General features: G+C 35.9%; 1 pseudogene; it reads right to left on the bottom strand.

The window, feature by feature from the left end:
* Window positions 1-1,208: 1,208 nt before the first annotated feature.
* Window positions 1,209-11,816, bottom strand: LOC105634604 (pre-mRNA-splicing factor ATP-dependent RNA helicase DEAH7 pseudogene; annotated as a pseudogene).
* Window positions 11,817-22,056: the final 10,240 nt, after the last annotated feature.

The raw sequence follows: 22,056 nt of genomic DNA, 5'->3' as shown, positions 1-22,056 counted from the left end.
TTCATTATAAACGTGGGGTGCCATAGAGCGTTTAATCTCGATTATTGGTGTTTCCGTTTCATTATAAATGTGGGGTGCCATAGAGGCGAACTTACATCTCATTCCTTTGATTCCCGATCCCGGATCCTTATCACACACCAAGTATCGCATTTCGCTGCGTTCTTCATCAATGCGAGAGGCGAGATATCTATTGTCAAGAGTCGTCTTGGTTATAGATAGAGGACAATGCATCCCTACGGCTGCCCATTTTCGAGGTCGATGGGCGCGTGCTCTTCTCGTTTCGTTTTTCCTTGGCGCATCCTGTGCCGAGGTTGGTTGGTGGACTAAGTCAAAATTCAACTCAGAAAGTTTTTTGAGATTATTCAGTCAAGTAAATTGATTAAGAGTACAATTTTCAAATTATGCTACTAAAGTGGATTATCAACTGTGTTAATATTAAGACAATTATAGTATAATTTTAAACTCTGTATTATAAATGCATTCGTTGCCATCTTGAAATGAAATTTACAAGAAGAAATTGAATGATACTTTTTACACAAACACAAAATGGCTCACCTCATATTATATTATTATGATTATTGAAATAAATGAATGGGGAAAATTCTGTCCGTACATAAATAAAGTAGCAAGACAGAATTAATGTTAATGAGCCTTAAACTAATAGTTAAATCAAGAATTAATTCAATGATACAAAAAACAGATGGTTATTTAGCAGAAAAAAAAAGTATCAAAAATAAAAATATCATAGATGCTGAATCAATAGAATTATATTCTTTTTTCTCTACTAGCGTCTTGTTTGCATCTCATAAGACATCTAGGCGCTCCGTCATACCAATAGCCAGCCGTGTAAATCCCATCAAAACAACGCCTAACATCCTTACCTGCAATGCACAGTTTCTGCTACACAAGGCAATAAATTATCCGACCAGTATGCTCACTGAAGCACTCCAATATTATGGCTACATATTTACATTAAAATATATATATATCAACTAATGATTTTCTTCGCCCTTGTACAACATCTGTTATAGTAGGTAGATGTTAATAACATTCAACAGATAAATACATACTGGTTAGGCGGTTCAATTTGGGTTATTTTGGACCCAGTTGGAACATTTTAAATTTTCTATCCAGTTCACCAACAGATTCATCTCTAACGTGTTTAGTGCTCTGTCCGCTTTTTGTATCACTTGCACTGATAACCCGAATAAGCGATGTGGACAGCCCTAGTTGACATTCACAAACCGAGCTTTTTGGGTCTCAGGTAAGTGGAAGTGCATTGTGGCAGCCCTGGCATTGAGACTTGCTGCTGTTGCTTTGCCCTCTTTTGCCTCTCTTTTTCCTTGCTTTCCCTCTCTACCTCTGCTTGCTCCTTCCTCAAATTTTCCATTTCCTCTTCCATTGCAGTTTTTTCTTCTTTCTGCCTTTTCTTATGCTCCAACATGGATGTGTCTGATTCCTTCACAGAGAAGAACATTGGCCCCAGCTCAGCCAGCCACTGAGGCTCCACCGCAGTGGCACACTGCATGTACTCCTTCGTTGTCAAAATCAATTCATGATAGACCACATACTCAGGAGTGTAACCTAAGCCATACAACGCACTACTCGGGTGAAGATGGCATGGCATTCCGTTCCTGCAGTTGACATATTCCCCGACGCCCTTTAACCTTGCTGCATTGTGGAAATAAGCAGAACAAATTGCTTTCCTTATAACATCCCAATCATGCCCACAAGAAGTTAATGGGATTTTCAAAGTTTTGAGAATATCCAGCAGCTGGGATCTGACTTCTCTAGCCTTCCGTAATCCTTTGACATGCAGAAAATGATCATTACACCAATCTCCCCGATACTGGTGCTCTTTCCATTGCAAGTAAACATTAAGCAAAGTTAAGTGGTTAGATTCAGGAACAAAAAATTTCTCCCTTGCAGCATCACTTTCCTCTGCTCTATCTTTGGGGCGAAAAAACACTGATGGCACTGAAAGCATCGACACAATCGTCAAAACCTCATTTATACATCCCAGCTGTTCTCCAATCAACAGCATCTTAGCAAGTGGAGGGTCTAATGGGAAATCCACCATTTTCCAGCCAAGATCAGTTAGACCTCCAACATTGTTAAGTGCACCCAGGACCTATAACTGATACATTGAATTGAGGATGTTATCCTATGGAGGTGGGTCCATGAAATCAAAATCTAGCAAGTTATCAATTTTGAGAGACTTCAGCAACAAAACCACATTACCAAGGTTGGTCCTCTGGATCTCTGGCACTGGACTTGGCAGCATTTCATTTACGTAAGCACTTTCTGTATAAAGCCTATAACATGTACCAGGGCCATTTCTACCCGCACGTCCAGCATGCTGATCAGCAGCAGCGCGGCTAACAGGAAAAACTTGGAGAGCATCCATACCCATCCTAGGATTGTAAACTTTCATTTTACCATACCTTGTGTCAATGACATAAAAAATTCCATCAACTGTCAATGATGTTTCAGCAATGTTGGTGGCAACAATGCATTTTCGGGCCCCATCTTTCGCCTTTTGGAATATTTTTGCTTGCAAATCAGCTGGTAGTTGGGAGTATATAGGCAGTATCAAGGGCTTAGGTATTGCTTTATTTGACGAAGAGATGAGTTGTCCCATGCGCTCAGCAAGGGCATAACAGGCCGCTTCAATTTTGTCTTGGCCAGTCATAAATATCAGAATATCGCCTGGTGCACTGGTAATGTGGATGGTCATAGCTTGCTTCACTGCAGCTTCAACATAATCTTCACAGGGACTTTTACTGTACAAAGTATTCACAGGGAATGTTCTCCCTGGAATGTGGAAAATCGGTACACTGCAGCACATTAAAATTAAATTTGTATTTAAAATCCATCTAAGCCAAATGGACTCAAAAATGCTCTGATACCAATTACAACCCAAAGATCGCCCGAATCTAAACACTAAGTAATAAATATACTGAATGGGAAGAAATAAGTAAAAGATCTATTTAAATCTAAATCATATACAATAATTACAACTGTCCGATTTAAGGTATTTATAATAACATGTATGTATTGCATATTAAAGTATGATACATGGCGTTGTTATACCAAGAAGATGACTATTAAATAGTCCTTTGGACCAGTAGCCCGCACTTCTGGGTTTCCAGCAGATATATCAATACCTATCAATTTATAAGACAACATACAATCCAAAACAAATTTCTGATGTGGAAGATCAGACTAGACTGCATCCACAGAGCATACTTATGATTAACAGACAACACAATAAACAATTTATTTAATATTTATCAATCAACTCAACCAATTTTAATTGATTTTATTTTAATTAAGGTTGAGGGTTCTGTGTACCCCTCCCCAAAATATTCACCGGCATATGAATGCATGTGACTAAAGGAAGAAATGCACGTGAGTGTGTGAGTCGCCACCTTGTTTAATTATTTTAGGGTAAACTAGGAAAAAACCCTAAGTGACTCCATTTTTAATTAACCTAGTTACTAGATTAATTATCCCAATGTTTAAGGCACAGTCTGCGAACCCGAGGTGGATCCCGAGACTATGTCATGCTGATGAACTAACCGATGGATGAATGCTTTGCAAGGTGAATGATGGATTAATGAAATGTTTGTGTGATTTTGATGATTTCGACTTGCCACCCGGGGTGAAATCCCGAACGTGCCTACGTACTTCCGTTTGAATGGAAGATCAAAGTCAACGTAGTTCGATAGGCCTTCTTTGAAGGGCTTTGAATGGGTATGCTTAATGCATGAGTGTGTATGCTTTGTGCATGAGTGTGTATGCTTTGTGCATGAGTGTGTATGCTTTGTGCATGAGTGTGTGTATGCTTTGTGCATTTTGTTTAGGCATTTTGCCAAAAATTGATTGATTTAGGCATTTGTGCCAAAATGGTTCATTTAAACGATTTGTCGCTTAAAAGATTGATTTTAAGGCATTTTGCCAAAAATGTTGATTTTAAGCGATTTGTCGCTAAAATGGTTGATTTTACGGTTTTAAACCGAAAATGATTGATTTTGAGGCATTTTGCCAAAAATGTCGATTTTAAGCAATTTGTCGCTAAAATGGTTGATTTTACGGTTTTAAACCGAAAATGATTGATTTTGCCAAAAATGTCGATTTTAAGCGATTTGTCGCTAAAATGGTTGATTTTACGGTTTTAAACCGAAAATGATTGATTTTGAGGCATTTTGCCAAAAATGTCGATTTTAAGACTTTAAGCCAAAATTGTTGATTTTAAGGCAATTCATTTGCTAAAATGTGTAATTTAGGCGATTGTCGCCAAAATGGTTGATTTTGAGGCCTTCGGCCGAAATGTGTTGGTCTTAAGGCTTTTCGCCAGAATGGTTTGATTTTATGACTTTTAGTCGAAAGTGTTGATTTTAAGGCGTTTCGCCAAAATGGTTCGATTTTACGACTTTTGGCTGTAAAAGGTTTGATTTTTGATTAAGCAAGACTTTAGTTGACGTGTATGCATTTTTATGCAGTTATAGAATGATTAAGAGTAGAAAAGAAGCATGCATGAAGTGCTAAAATTAAATAGGCAGAATTTTAATTACGTACCTGATTTAATCGTCGGCCACTTCTTAACTCCAGATTTAGCTCCTCGTTTAGGTATATTAATTAATTTTTAATTTTATTTTATTTTAGTGGTCAAATAACACAATATAAATGCAATAAAATTAAATTAAATGCAAAAAGCGGTAAAGAAGACGCAAGGAGCGTGAGAGGGAGAAGGTTTCGTCCGTCAATACAGACAAGAGGTCAAAAACAGCCTGAAAATGGCCTATTTATAGGCCATTTTCGGGTCCCGGGCGGTAGCTGCCGCCTGGCATGGCGGTAGCCACCGCTCAAAAATCTGGGCGGTAGCTGCCGCTAGGCTCGGCGGTACCTACCGCCCTGTCGGTGGGGCGACAGGCCTCGCCCGCGCAGGGCGAGAGGCCTCGCCCGCGCGCGGCGCGAGGGGCCTTCCCCGCGCGGGGCGAGAGGCCTCGCCCGCGCGCGGCGCGGGAGGCCTCGCCCGCGCGGGGCGAGAGGCCTCGCCCGCGCTGGGCGCCAGGCCTCGCCCGCGCTTGGCGTGGGCTGGCGCCGCCGTGGCCGGTGTGGCCACCGTGCCTCGCTTCGGGAGCCTTTTTGGGAGTTCCGGACTTCCGAAAAATATTCCGGGACCTGTTCCGCGATCCTCGTAAAATTCCGGACGTTTCAAGTACCATATTGACATATTTCCGGTGAACTTCCGAAATGGCCTCCGGTCCGGCCGGACTGTTTGCAGTCCGGGAAAATTGGCTCTTTGAGCCTTGTGAGTCAAAGTTACTGTAGAAAAGTCAAATTTACTGTAGCAAATGCACTGTAGCACAATTAAATTTGCTGTAGCAAATTCATTGTAGCACAGTCAAATTTACTGTAGCAAAGTCAACCAACAGGCTTTTTGAGCCTCAAAATTTGAGTATTCACAGTTGCCCCCCACCGTCGACCATAAAAATGATTTATGGGAGTCGGTGGTTGTCCGAAACGCAAATTTTGAGGATGGGCAGAGGAGGAAACCCCGCCGTTGTTTTTTTTTTTTTTTTTTTTTTTTTTTTTTTTTTTTTTAAATGAAATGATCAAATGCATGGATTTATGTTGGCAAAGAGAAAATGTTATTTATGATGCAAACTTATGTTTGTGACCGGGCCTTTGTGGCTGCCTACGTATCTCCAAGAGCTCTTCGGGGGATGGGGAGAATCAGGTCTTTCGTAGTTCCTTCCAGGATGCGAACTTCGTGCTCGGCTGATGCGGAATTCATCTCCGGCTTGATGTTAGTGCGGAATTCCTTTCCGTCTTGGTGCGAAATTTATTTCCGACTTGCTGTTGAGGCAAAATTCAATGCCGACTTAATGCTGATTGTGGAATTCATTTCCAATTTGATTTCTTCGGGATTCCTTCCCGACTTGATTTCTCCGCGGGATTGCTTCCCGGCTTGATGTCTTTGCGGGATTTCTTCCCGGCTTGATGTCTTTGCGGGATTTCTTCCCGGCTTGATGTCTTTGCGGGATTTCTTCCCGACTGGATGTCTATGCGGGATTCTTTCCCGATTTGATGTTGATGCAGAATTCATTTCTGGCTTGATTTCTTCGCGGGATTCCTTCCCGACTGGATGTCTATGCGGGATTCCTTCCCGATTTGATGTTGATGCAGAATTCATTTCTGGCTTGATTTCTTCGCGGGATTCCTTCCCGACTGGGTGTTGATGCAGAATTCATTTCTGGCTTGATTTCTTCGCGGGATTCCTTCCCGACTGGATGTCTATGCGGGATTCCTTCCCGATTTGATGTTGATGCAGAATTCATTTCTGGCTTGATTTCTTCGTGGGATTCCTTCCCGACTGGGTGTCTTTGTGGGGTTCCTTCCCGATTTGATGTTGAATCAACTTATTGACTCGAGTTCGTATGATAGTGATGACTTTAGGCGAATCTGACTTTGTTGTTGTAGTGGTTTTACCACTGGTTGACTGAAATATGACTTGTATTCATCACAAAGAGTTTTGAATACCCACATTGTGGTGGTAACTTGAGTGGCTTGAGTGTTGAAGAAGCTTTTATGCTTTGGCTTCACCATGTTTGAATTCTTGAGGTTAATTTGATTCTTTTTCTTGAACTTTATCTTCCTCTGAATTTGAAACTTATTTCCTCAATGGTTCTCCTCTCCATAAGGAATTTTGAGGAGACTCTTCCTTTCCTTTGTTTTGAGAAATGATCCTTGTTTATAAGGACACTTGTACTTGTACCATGCTAGGCGCTTCATTTTCAAGTTGTTTGTTGTCATCCAATTTGTGGAAATGACTGCTTCTTTTAACTTGCTTTTCAAAATGTGAGCAGCCGCTGCGGTCTTTGTCCTTATGGCTGAGATGATTTGTCATCTACCCTTGATGGGTTTGAATTTAACAGAGATTGCAGTTGACCCGTTTTTTGACAACTTGATTTCCTGTAGCTTTGTCCTTGATTTCTTTCTTTTGTGCAGAGGTTCCTTTTGACCCATTTTTCCTTTTTTTTTTTTTTTTTCTTTTTTTAGAAGCAGCCTCTCCATAAAGAATGTCGAGGCAACTTGATTCTGAGATGACTTGAGTAGTGTAGGGATAGCATCGTGACTGTGCAGACCCAACCATAACTTCTTTATTCTGTCGCTTTTAAGCTCAAAATTCAGACACCTCTCTGTCGGAGCATCTTCCATTTTTGGGTTTTCGGAGAAATCATTCTGGCCCTAACCCCTTGAATCGGCTTTGCCTCGGTACTGTTTGAAGTCTTGCGTACCCTTTGCTGGATCCTTTCCATGATTACCCTTCAAAACTTCCCCTTTGATGGTGCTTCTGCATTGTACTTTTGTATTGAATTTTATTCGTACCTGCACTGGGTTAGTATTGAAAATATGTATGCATGTTTGAAATGAAAATGGGGTTTCACCATTTCGGATGTACTTTTTTTTTTTTTTGTGGCCCCCGCCGTCGGCGGCTGCTGCCGCTGACGTTTTGGCGGCTGCTGCCGCCCTCGTTCGGTGGCAATTTGGCGGCAGCTGCCGCCATCATTCGGCGCATTCTTTTATAAAAACAAGTTTCTTGTTTGGTTTTTCATTCATCCTTCCTTTTCTCTCTTCTTCTTCTTATCTTCAAAGAATGAATCCTTTTTTTACTCACAGCATGCACAGCTGGATTAGGAGTCTCTCCAAAGTCGAAAAGATCAACTTGGGGAGGTACGGTCTTTCTCCTATCGTTAGTTACGCTCAGGGGGGTGGTGATCGACTGGAACTTTTTATGGGCCTGCATCAGACTTTGGGATCCTGAGGCCCATGTTTTCCGGTTCGGAGCCATGATGGAGGAGATGTGTCCTCTTTTTGAGGAGTTCTGTGCTATCATAGGGTGCGACCCCAATGCCCCTTTGGTCAGGCATGAAGTCAAGATCGGGTATGTTCGGTCGTTTGAAAACCTGTTTCAGTTCAGCCGACCACAAGCTAGGGCCATGATTGTTGGTGATCAGAAAGCAATTTTGTTGCCCCTGATTGATGAGTTTTCAGGGGTCTGTTCAGATGACCCAGACCGGATGAGGCTAAGGATGCGGGCCTTGGTTTTTTGTTTATTGGCTGGCTTCTTGTTCAACAAGGATCCGGGCTACGGGGATTTGCGACTTTGTCCCATGGTTCGGCAGATGGAGGATATGGGTTGCATAGGTGGTATTGTGCTGGCAGAAACTATCAGGAGCCTCGACAGAGCCGCTTTAGGCTTTGAGGATTGGACGGTTTCTCCTATTATTCTTCAGGTATTTCTTCTTTTTCTATTTCTTATCTTTTCTTCTTTTTGGCCTGTTCCTTTGTAATAGAAAGGATCCATTACTCAGGTTTGGTTGAAGGACCATCTCCAAGTGGTTGCCACTCCTACTTTGCTGCCTTATAACCCTGTCCAGTATCGCATGCGGAGGATCTTGATCACACATCCGTCTGCTGATGCCTGGACCTCATGGCTGATTGAATTGGGTCCAAACGAAATGTTGTGGTTTGTACCTTGGTACGACATTACCCGCTTTATTCAAGTCAGCTCTTACCATACTCAGGTTTACCTTTTAGGCCTTACCCATTGTACTTGGTACTGCGCTTCGCGCGTTATGAGGCAGATGGGAATAGATCAGACTGTACCGATCATGGATGACTCTTTATCTGATTCCACCATCACTCCGGGAGTTACCCGAGCTGTCCTTAGAGCTTGGGTTAGAGATCATCAGATGGTTAGGCCTTTACCTAATCCTGCTGGTATTCAGACTTCTCCTGAGTATCGGGCCTGGTTCGTGAATGCTGTCTGGCCGGTTGAAAAGCTGAGGAGGAACGCACTGCTGAGTGCACTTGAGGGTTGGACTCAGGCTGACACTGGTGAGGGGGTTAGGATTGATGAGGAGATTGTGTTGACTCCTTGGACAGGCGAGGCTGGAGAGAGTTCAACAGCTAGGGATGACTCGGAGGACGTTGCCCCACGGAGGCGACGGGCCACCTAGACTCTGATAGGCTTTTATTCTTTGGTTTTGAGATGTATTTTTGTTTCATGGATTTTATTTTATTTTTTTTTTTTGGCTTTTTGCTTGTACTGTTTGGCTTTATTTTTTTTTATTAGAGTGTTGTTTGACTTTTAAGCTTTCCAAGCACGTTCCAACTTTATTCATTCAAGCTCTAATTTTTGCCTAAGCCGCCCTTTCGGGTTTTCAACTTAGCGAGCTACCCATTTTTGCCTAAGCCGCCCTTTCCGGGTTTTCGACTTAGCGGGCCCCGACTTTTGCCTAAGCCGCCCTTTCGGGTTTTTGACTTGGCGTGGGCTGGCGCCGCCGTGGCCGGTGTGGCCACCGTGCCTCGCTTCGGGAGCCTTTTTGGGAGTTCCGGACTTCCGAAAAATATTCCGGGACCTGTTCCGCGATCCTCGTAAAATTCCGGACGTTTCAAGTACCATATTGACATATTTCCGGTGAACTTCCGAAATGGCCTCCGGTCCGGCCGGACTGTTTGCAGTCCGGGAAAATTGGCTCTTTGAGCCTTGTGAGTCAAAGTTACTGTAGAAAAGTCAAATTTACTGTAGCAAATGCACTGTAGCACAATTAAATTTGCTGTAGCAAATTCATTGTAGCACAGTCAAATTTACTGTAGCAAAGTCAACCAACAGGCTTTTTGAGCCTCAAAATTTGAGTATTCACAGGTTCCTGTAACCTTAGCCTGGGATCCCCAGAACTAAGTCAGAGTGTAAAGGGAGAAGAGAAAGTGCCGTAAACACGGACTTAGAAAGTAGCAGTTTATAAATTTAAATAAGCAATTTTATTTAAATACAAAAATTGAAATACAATTTATACTTACAAGTATGTTGTTTTACAAACAGACTTCGAACTTGGAATCCTTACTATAGAACTTGAGAAGAGAGGAGTGGGAGAGTTGAGAGGTTTACAACTTTTAACTTAAGTTAGACTATCTTAAACTTATGCCTTCACAAGAGGATAGGCTCCCTTTAAAAGAAAACAAAATAATCTTTTACTATTCATGAATAGTATTTGGTCAGCCATCGAATCTTGAACAGTGTTGACCTTTTACTGTAGATGAACAGTGGATTGTCTGCCACGGAATCTTGACTTTTACTGTTGAAATAGTACTTTGGCTTTTCCTGTAGAAACAGTAGCTTGGCCTTTACTGTTTAGATGGTGAAATAAGGTTCCACCTGCCTTGTTTTATATGGAGTCCGAACAAGATGAGGATAATGATAATCCTTTCTTTACTTTTCTTTTTATCTTGTCGGCTTTCTTTTTCTTTTTCTTTATTTTTTCTTTTCTTTCTTTTGCTTTACTTTTAATTTTTACAACAGATAAAGATTCATCACTATCTTCAGAAGATGAGGTGGAGGTATCCGAGGAAGATGATGAGATTTTACCTTTGCCTTTATGAACAGTCTTGGTCGAGGATTGACTTGAAGACTCTGCTTGAATTTTACTGGATGAAGGTTTTACCTGTGGATCTGAACTGGTAGAAAGTAATTGGAACATTTCTTCACAGATCAGTTTATACTCCTCAGGCGTTTTTGCTGCAGCAGCTAACCTGGCTTGACACTTAGCTTTTTGAATCCCAAAATCAGGGTTTTCTGGTAAAGCAAGTGTTTTAGCATAAGTTAAATTTTTAAGGGATGATGAGCTGGCCTTTTTACTGGTGATCCATTGACTGATTTTAAGTTGGGTAGTGGAATTTTTGAATGATCCCCACCATTTTATCTTGTGACATTTTACTATCATTGGAATTTGAGTACTAGGAATATGCTGATAGTCAAAAAACCATTGGTATACCCATGGTGTAAAGAAGGTCATACTATAGTACATTAATGATGGTATATGGGCTTCTTCAGGAGTTGGTTTATAATTGGTTTTAAAATAGTGATATAATGAAAGGATTTCTGGGGTAATAATTTCTTCAGAAATTCCTCTTGATTGCCACCATTGTTTAAACCAATTGGGGATTTTTAAATCTTTATGAATATTTTGGTCAAAATAAATTAACCAAGAATAAGTATGAGTTGGGTTTTGAATACAAAAAACCTTTTCCCAAGCCTCTTTATAATCAAAATAATTATAAGTAGGATTATACTTAGAAAGAGTTTTAAATCTAACAGGAGTATATAAAGAAGATACGGGCTAATCCTTAGGATGGATGACGCGTTTTATTTGAAGAGAAGAGTATGAAATAACTGTTTTATGTTGAGTATCAAAAGTATGTTTGATTTTTACTGAACCAGTATCTACTAAAATACTATGGTAGTATTCCTGAGGTTTTGAAGGGTCCGTTGGGACAAAATACCAATGCTCAAGATAATATTTTTGAATAACTTGCCAAGGATTGATATCAGTATATCCATCCTCAACTTCAATTTCATAATCATATACATTCTTTATAAACCATTTATATATACTAGAAGTAAATGAGAATTGACTTTTTAGCAAAGCCACAGCTTTCAACGGATTTGATAACTCTTTACCGCCTACCGTTTGAGACGGAGTAGCCGTACTATGAGCGGATACGATCGCTTTAGGTTGAGAAATCATACCTGGGTCCTCTGTGGAAGAGGATGCGATACTTTGTAGCGCCTTTACTATTTCTGGAGATTTACTAAGTTCTTCGATCCATTGTTGGAGGTTTTTAGTGGGGTCTGGTTTACTAGTAAGGGTTTTACTAAGGTCTTCTGAGTGCTCAGAAAGAGCTTTAGTGGGTGAATCAGGTTCATTTAAGGGTTTCTTCCCCTTATCCTTCTTTTTTCCCATCGTTCTGTAAGAATTCTCTAGTTAGAAAGTCTGGAATATTATTATTATTTCCTTTAATAAATTCAATATCAAATTCAAATATACTAAGAATCGCTTGCCATCTAGCAAAGATTTGCTTAGAAGCAAGATTTTTAACATCTTTTTGCAAAACATCTTTTGCAGATTTACAATCAATTCTAAGTAAAAATTTTTGGTTTAATAAATCAGATTGAAATTTATTGATACAAATGACTATACTTAAAATTTCCTTTTTAATAGTAGAGTAATTTAATTGAGTTTGGTTCCAATGACCAGATGTATATTGAATTATACGTTTTTTACCATTAATGACTTGTTTTAAGATACCACCGTATCCAACATTTGAAGCATCAGTTTCAACTATTTTAAATGCTGTTGGATTAGGGATATAAAGATATGGGATTTCTTTTACCAAAGCCTTTATCTTTTTTACTAAATGGGTATGTTGGGCTGTCCATGGGCCTGTATTTTTCTTAAGCCTATCATGTAAGGGCTTAATCATACAATTTAGGTTTGGGTAAAAATCCATTACATAATTTAAGCATCCAAGAAAACGTTGGAGTTGGGTTTTATTTGTTAATTCATCAGGGAATTTAGATCCAAAAATCATAGCTCTTTCTATGGGCTGAATAGTTCCCTATTCTATATAATGACCCAAAAACCTGACTTTTGTTTTAAATAAGTCCATTTTTGTTTTACTAAGAACTAACCCATTTTGTTCAATAACCATACAAAATGTTTTTAAGTGTTTAACGTGATGTTCTATAGTTTGACTATAAACTAAAACATCATCAATATATACAATACAAAACTGAGAATAAGGATTGAATATGTCATTCATTATTCTCTGAAATTCTGATGGTGCATTTTTCAGTCCAAAGGGCATCACATTCCATTCATATTGTCCAAAAGGGACTGTGAATGCCGTTTTATACCTATCTTTAGGGTGAATCTGGATCTGCCAATAACCAGATTTCATGTTAAATTTACTAAATATATTTGCATTATATAATCTTTTTAAGAGATCTTTTTATTAGGAATTGGATATCTTATCCATTTTAAAGTTGTATTTAATGGTTTATAATTAATTACTAATCTAGGTACTCCTCTTTCTATCTCAACATTTTTATTGACATAAAAAGCTGCACAAGACCAAGGACTTCTAGATTTTCTAATCAATTTTTTATCCTCTAAATCTTTAATTTCTTTTTTACAATGTTCTATAAGTTCAGGGCTCATTTGAATGGGCCGAGCTTTAGTTGTGATGGACTTTTCATCAAAGCCTTTTTCATATGGTAAAACCACTATATGCTGTTTACGGGCCCAAAATGCATTGGGGTGATCCGCACATAGTCTATTTTCCATAAATTCTTTTAAATCTTTTATTTTATTTTGAACCTGTGCAGTGTTTAGTTGTTCTTTAATTTTCCTTAAACATGCATTATTTCTTAAATCTTTTAAGTCTTCTTCCTTCGAATTTATCAACGAATTAATTTCTAAGGTTTTAATAGAATGAGCTTTAAGTAAATTTAAATTCTTCCTTCTAGGTTTTTCAGTGAATTCTAACCTAGCTTTACTATTATTTATTTTAAATTTAATACAATCTTCTTTTACTGAATATGGTGTTATTAGGTTTATAAATGGCGTTTCTAATATTACCATATAATTTATTTGTGGAGAAAGCAGAAAAATTGTTTTAATTTCTAAGTCATTATTTACAATATCTGCATCAATTTTACCTACAATTTCTAATTTAGATTTATTAGCTGTAGTTAATTTTTCATGGGTTTCTGACCAATATCTTCGTGGTACTATGTCAGATTTTATACAATTTAAGTCTGCACCTGTATCAAACAAGGCTATATCATTAATAATAAAATCATTTGATATTTGTAAAATTATTTTTACTAAATACTTTCTTGATGTTATTTCTTGTAAAAGAAAGAGAAAATTTGGGTTTATTTCTTCTTCTTCATTTAGTTCATTTATTTCATCATCTGGTTCTTCCGAAGAGGAACTAGATACTAACTGAGTTTCTAAATGTTTTATTCTTGTTGCATTTAGCTGTGCCTGATTTTTTAATTCTTTTACTTCATTTTTTAAGATTCTAATTTCTTTATAGACATCTTTAAGTGAAATACCTGTGTCTATCTTTTTATTTCTATTTAATATAGTTGTTAAGTCATAAGTACTAGTTTGGATTTTAGGAGTTATATTTTTTACTTCTTTATCTTCTTCAAAACTTTTAATTAATTTTTTAAGAAGTTGACTTTTAATATCATTATCCGTTATACCATTTACTACTTCTAAGAGTGTACTTTGATCTTTAGTTAACATATTTATTGATTTTTCTGAGGAACTGGTTGTTGAACCGAGTTCATCAATTTGTTGATCATTCTCTTGTACCTCAGATTCTGATGTGTCAGAATTAAGATACAATTCATGAATTTTATCTACAATCTCTTCATCTAACTGTAATTCATTTAATTTCTTATTGAATTTACAAAATTTAGATGTGTGTCCTTTTTTACCACATTTAAAACAAGTTAAATCTTTATATGAAGTTTTAGTAGAAGATTTATATGGTTTTTTACTTTTAGATTTTTTATAATGTTTAGGCTTTTCTTTTTGATAATATTTATCTTTACTTGGTTTAGACTTATAATGCTTTTTATAATGTTTTTTAGAGCTTGAAGTTTTAGAACATTGACCACTACATTGTTGTGTAGATGTTATGCCATAATCAAATTGTTTACAAAAACTTCCTAATTCTTGTTTAGTCTTTTTCAATTCATATTTTAAAGTTCTTTGAAGTTTTAAGTCTTGACAAATCTGCAATCCTTCCTTTTGAATTATACTAATTAATTGACCATAAGTTAGTTTATTATACGGGATAGGATTACCATGCTGTTGCTTTATATAATTCCTAACTCTTTCCCCTAAAAAATAAGGTAAACCAGCTAAGAATTTTTCTTTCCAAAAAGCTTGGTTGGAATCTTCACGTAACATTAATCTTGTAAGAAAAGATGTTTTATATGATTGAAAATCACTTAACTGTTTACATTTTAAATTACTTAAGAGTTCTGCATTTTTATCTTTTATATGGGATGGATCTCCTATAAAATGTAATGAAATAGTGAGTATTAAGGTTGCGACAGCATCCTGAATTGGCTCACTATGTTCATCATATAGAGGTTCATCCTCATCATTTACTTGAACAGAATTTAAAATATCTAACTGTTGTTTTTCAGTGAGATGATAATCCCACCATCCTTTTAATTGTCCTGTAAATCCTGCAATAAGGATTTCAGCGACTGCTTTATCAGATATGGGTGATTGAGTTTTATACGCATTTGCAGCCATTGTCATTTGTTGCAAAATACTTAAAATTTTATATTCAGATAATCCATCTATATTCCATTCATATAATGTATTAGCATTATAATGAAATTGGGATGATTCTGATTCATCAGAAATTAAAAAGATCATTAATAGAAATGAATTAATTTTACAAGATTTTAGTAAAGCAATTGATGAATGGGAAATACCTAAAGTTGATAAAGAACAAATTTATAAAGTTAGTAAATTTCCTTTATGGAATACGGATTATGTTATTAAAACTGAGGAAAGAGATTTTCAACTTAGTAAACCTTTTGAAAGAATAAACTTGCTTTCTTCTAAAACTTTACAACAACATAAACATAAAAAATATAAATATATCCATATAGGCTTAATTCAAGTAGGAATAAAACCATTAACTAGGGAAGGATTAAACACCAGTATCTTAGCTGTGGTTAGGGATGCTAGACTCTTAAATTTTCAAGATTCTTTACTAGGATCAGTTGAAACTAGTCTTAGTGAAGGTCCTATTTTGGATAGTATAGTTTTGGAAATTAAAACTCACAATTATAAAATAAAGCAATGATCTATTCCTATAGCTTTGATATATAAAATTCATTATAAAGTAATGAATTCAGCTTTTAGTACAAAATATCAATTGCAACCTAAATTTGGAGAAACGAGATTTCTTCAAACAGATTTAACAAAAACCAACACGGTGATACCTAAAACCATCCAATGGAAGGATATAACCTTACCAGAGGAATGGATTTTGGAAGGGATAGTTCCCCCTCCAAAACAAGAAAAAGTCAAACCAAATGTCAATTTGCAAAAAATTGAACAATTTGAAGATGGTAAAGTAACATTAAAATTTAATAGAAGTCAAAGCTCTAGGTATACAGGATCTTCATCTTCTGTTGTTACAGATGATGATAAACCAAAAATACCTTCAGTAATATATGCAAGATATAAAGACACTGAACCTAAACCAATTATACAAACATTGGTAAAACCTAGGTATTCTACATCAGATATACCTAATTCTAGTCAATCATTTAAAATGAAAGGAGTTGATTATAGTAATTCAGTTCCACAGGCAGTCTATAACCCTGTTGACAATTACTTAAATCAACAATCTAATTTAGTAAATACTTCACCAGAATCACAACCAGCTTCAGCTATAACTGAAAATATTAGTGAAATCAATCGTGAATTAAATGTTTTAACTAAAGAAGATATTAATAAAGATCTTATAAAAGAAATTACTAAAAATTTAATGAATTGATTGTAAATCTGCAAAAGATGTTTTGCAAAAAGATGTTAAAAATCTTGCTTCTAAGCAAATCTTTGCTAGATGGCAAGCGATTCTTAGTATATTTGAATTTGATATTGAATTTATTAAAGGAAATAATAATAATATTCCAGACTTTCTAACTAGAGAATTCTTACAGAACGATGGGAAAGAAGAAGGATAAGGGGAAGAAACCCTTAAATAAACCTGATTCACCCACTAAAGCTCTTTCTGAGCACTCAGAAGACCTTAGTAAAACCCTTACTAGTAAACCAGACCCCACTAAAAACCTCCAACAATGGATCGAAGAACTTAGTAAATCTCCAGAAATAGTAAGGCGCTACAAAGTATCGCATCCTCTTCCACAGAGGACCCAGGTATGATTTCTCAACCTAAAGCGATCGTATCCGCTCATGGTACGGCTACTCCGTCTCAAACGGTAGGCGGTAAAGAGTTATCAAATCCGTTGAAGGCTGTGGCTTTGCTAAAAAGCCAATTCTCATTTAATTCTAGTATACATAAATGGTTTATAAAGAATGTATATGATTATGAAATTGAAGTTGAGGATGGATATACTGATATCAATCCTTGGCAAGTTATTCAAAAATATTATCCTGAGCATTGGTATTTTGTCCCAACGGACCCTTCAAAACCTCAGGAATACTACCATAGTATTTTAGTAGATACTGGTTCAGTAAAAATCAAACATACTTTTGATATTCAACATAAAACAGTTATTTCATACTCTTCTCTTCAAATAAAACGCGTCATCCATCCTAAGGATTGGCCCGTATCTTCTTTATATACTCCTGTTAGATTTAAAACTCTTTCTAAGTATAATCCTACTTATAATTATTTTGATTATAAAGAGGCTTGGGAAAAGGTTTTTTGTATTCAAAACCCAACTCATACTCATTCTTGGTTAATTTATTTTGACCAAAATATTCGTAAAGATTTAAAAATCCCCAATTGGTTTAAACAATGGTGGCAATCAAGAGGAATTTCTGAAGAAATTATTACCCTAGAAATCCTTTCATTATATCACTATTTTAAAACCAATTATAAACCAACTCTTGAAGAAGCCCATATACCATCATTAATGTACTATAGTATGACCTTCTTTACACCATGGGTATACCAATGGTTTTTTGACTATCAGCATATTCCTGGTACTCAAATTCCAATGATAGTAAAATGTCACAAGATAAAATGGTGGGGATCATTCAAAAATTCCACTACCCAACTTAAAATCAGTCAATGGATCACCAGTAAAAAGGCCAGCTCATCATCCCTTAAAAATTTAACTTATGCTAAAACACTTGCTTTACCAGAAAACCCTGATTTTGGGATTCAAAAAGCTAAGTGTCAAGCCAGGTTAGCTGCTGCAGCAAAAACGCCTGAGGAGTATAAACTGATCTGTGAAGAAATGTTCCAATTACTTTCTACCAGTTCAGATCCACAGGTAAAACCTTCATCCAGTAAAATTCAAGCAGAGTCTTCAAGTCAATCATCGACCAAGACTGTTCGTAAAGGCAAAGGTAAAATCTCATCATCTTCCTCGGATACCTCCACCTCATCTTCTGAAGATAGTGATGAATCTTTATCTGTTGTAAAAATTAAAAGTAAAGCAAAAGAAAGAAAAGAAAAAATAAAGAAAAAGAAAAAGAAAGCCGACAAGATAAAAAGAAAAGTAAAGAAAGGATTATCATTATTCTCATCTTGTTCGGACTCCATATAAAACAAGGCAGGTGGAACCTTATTTCACCATCTAAACAGTAAAGGCCAAGCTACTGTTTCTACAGGAAAAGCCAAAGTACTATTTTAACAGTAAAAGTCAAGATTCCGTGGCAGACAATCCACTGTTCATCTACAGTAAAAGGTCAACACTGTTCAAGATTCGGTGGCAGACCAAATACTATTCATGAATAGTAAAAGATTATTTTGTTTTCTTTTAAAGGGAGCCTATCCTCTTGTGAAGGCATAAGTTTAGGATAGTCTAACTTAAGTTAAAAGTTGTAAACCTCTCAACTCTCCCACTCCTCTCTTCTCAAGTTCTATAGTAAGGATTCCAAGTTCGAAGTCTGTTTGTAAAACAACATACTTGTAAGTATAAATTGTATTTCAATTTTTGTATTTAAATAAAATTGCTTATTTAAATTTATAAACGGCTACTTTCTAAGTCCGTGTTTACGGCACTTTCTCTTCTCCCTCCACACTCTGACTTAGTTCTGGGGATCCCAGGCTAAGGTTGCAGGAACCCTCAACCTTAATTAAAATAAAATCAATTAAAATTGGTTGAGTTGATTGATAAATATTAAATAAATTGTTTATTGTGTTGTCTGTTAATCATAAGTATGCTCTGTGGATGCAGCCTAGTCTGATCTTTCACATCAGAAATTTGTTTTGGATTGTATGTTGTCTTATAAATTGATAAGTATTGATATATCGGCTGGAAACCCAGAAGTGCGGGCTACTGGTCCAAAGGACTATTTAATAGTCATCTTCTTGGTATAACAACGCCACGTATCATACTTTAATATGCAATACATACATGTTATTATAAATACCTTAAATCGGACAGTTGTAATTATTGTATATGATTTAGATTTAAATAGATCTTTTACTTATTTCTTCCCATTCAGTATATTTATTACTTAATGTTTAGATTCGGGCGATCTTTGGGTTGTAATTGGTATCAGAGCCAAACGATCTAAACACTGTTCACCGATTTACCTAGTAAAGTATTCATTGGACATATATCATGTATGGTATTGGATATGCCTATTGGACTCGTGAGTAAGACCCTTTGTTGAGATTTGTTGGGCATCGAGAGGGTGTAACCAAGCAGTGGTCGCTACCTAAGTGATATATCAAAATGGATCCTTTATTATGTCGATCTGTCAATAGTGTTAAATCGGATGATTCTGATTCATCAGAAATTAAAAAGATCATTAATAGAAATGAATTAATTTTACAAGATTTTAGTAAAGCAATTGATGAATGGGAAATACCTAAAGTTGATAAAGAACAAATTTATAAAGTTAGTAAATTTCCTTTATGGAATACGGATTATGTTATTAAAACTGAGGAAAGAGATTTTCATCTTAGTAAACCTTTTGAAAGAATAAACTTGCTTTCTTCTAAAACTTTACAACAACATAAACATAAAAAATATAAATATATCCATATAGGCTTAATTCAAGTAGGAATAAAACCATTAACTAGGGAAGGATTAAACACCAGTATCTTAGCTGTGGTTAGGGATGCTAGATTCTTAAATTTTCAAGATTCTTTACTAGGATCAGTTGAAACTAGTCTTAGTGAAGGTCCTATTTCGTTTGAAGTCTATCCTGATATGACTATATCATTAAATGATTCAAACATTTTGGATAGTATAGTTTTGGAAATTAAAACTCACAATTATAAAATGAAGCAAGGATCTATTCCTATAGCTTTGATATATAAAATTCATTATAAAGCAATGAATTCAGCTTTTAGTACAAAATATAAATTGCAACCTAAATTTGGAGAAACGAGATTTCTTCAAACAGATTTAACAAAAACCAACACGGTGATACCTAAAACCATCCAATGGAAGGATATAACCTTACCAGAGGAATGGATTTTGGAAGGGATAGTTCCCACTCCAGAACAAGAAAAAGTCAAACCAAATGTCAATTTGCGAAAAATTGAACAATTTGAAGATGGTAAAGTAACATTAAAATTTAATAGAAGTCAAAGCTCTAGGTATACAGGATCTTCATCTTCTGTTGTTACAGATGATGATAAACCAAAAATACCTTCAGTAATATATACAAGATATAAAGACACTGAACCTAAACCAATTATACAAACATTGGTAAAACCTAGGTATTCTACATCAGATATACCTAATTCTAGTCAATCATTTAAAATGAAAGGAGTTGATTATATTAATTCATTTCCACAGGCAGTCTATAACCCTGTTGACAATTATTTAAATCAACAATCTAATTTAGTAAATACTTCACCAGAATCACCAACAGCTTCAGCTATAACTGAAAATGTTAGTGAAATCAATCGTGAATTAAATGTTTTAACTAAAGAAGATATTAATAAAGATCTTATAAAAGAAATTACTAAAAATTTAATGAAATTTAATAAAATCTTAAAAGATTATTCTTTTGACGACTTAAAAGAAGAATATTTAAATCACCAACTTCAAACCCAAACGAAAATTAAGTTTTTAGATTGGTTCTCATTAATTAATAATAGTTCGGCTAAAAGTCTAAATCCTATAACCATTCGTGATAAAAGACCTGAATGGATAATAAATGATAGGACAATTCAGAGTGATTTTCCTCCTAAAACCATTAGTAAATTAAAATATCAAGACAATGAGATAGTATGTGCACCATATAAAATAGCTAGAGAAAATGATTCTGATAAAAAATTAATTGAACAAAATAATTTTAGTAATGCTAGTTTAATTTGTTTAAATACACAATTAAAAAAGATAGAACATTTACTTCAAGATAAACCACTGGTAACTGAACAAGTAAAGGGTAAAGAAATTGTAAAATCTCATATGTTTAAACCATATCAAATTTCTAAATCTAGTCAAAAAGAATTAAATTCTAAATTTCTAGGATCTCTTAAACATTAACTTAGTCAAATTGAGTTAAGTTCTGAATCTACTCAGCACGTAGTTCAGGATACCTCTCAAGCTTCTAGAGATATAAATCTTTTAGAAGACACTTCTAACACTGAAGTCAGTGAACCGGACTCAGATGATACTAAACAATTTGTAAATACTATAACCCATAGAGAGTTAGTCTCTAAGGCTCCAGATTTAGGAATAATTGATAAACCTCCGTATATATCCCAATTTCATTATAATGCTAATACATTATATGAATGGAATATAGATGGATTATTTGAATATAAAATTTTAAGTATTTTGCAACAAATGACAATGGCTGCAAATGCGTATAAAACTCAATCACCCATATCTGATAAAGCAGTCGCTGAAATCCTTATTGCAGGATTTACAGGACAATTAAAAGGATGGTGGGATTATCATCTCACTGAAAAACAACAGTTAGATATTTTAAATTCTGTTCAAGTAAATGATGAGGATGAACCTCTATATGATGAACATGGTGAGCCAATTCAGGATGCTGTCGCAACCTTAATACTCACTATTTCATTACATTTTATAGGAGATCCATCCCATATAAAAGATAAAAATGCAGAACTCTTAAGTAATTTAAAATGTAAACAGTTAAGTGATTTTCAATCATATAAAACCACTTTTCTTACAAGATTAATGTTACGTGAAGATTCCAACCAAGCTTTTTGGAAAGAAAAATTCTTAGCTGGTTTACCTTATTTTTTAGGGGAAAGAGTTAGGTCAAAACTATGAATATCATCAGTGTAAAGGTCATTCTACTGACAACTGTTTCAGGCTCAAACATGATATCCAAGACTTGATAGACAGTGGGAAGATCACTAAGCCTTCGGGGCACAATAAGCCGAGCACATGGAATAATCCTCTACCGTAGTACCAATATGACTATCCACCTCATATGTCTCCAACAGGTGGATCGATTA

Source organism: Jatropha curcas, chromosome 10 (genome assembly GCF_041381405.1).
Source record: "Jatropha curcas cultivar XTBG-Jc1 chromosome 10, XTBG_Jcur_1.0, whole genome shotgun sequence".
Lineage (NCBI taxonomy): Eukaryota > Viridiplantae > Streptophyta > Magnoliopsida > Malpighiales > Euphorbiaceae > Jatropha > Jatropha curcas.
The sequence above is the reverse complement of the archived record's forward strand: the minus strand, read 5'-3'. Positions and strand labels throughout refer to the sequence as shown.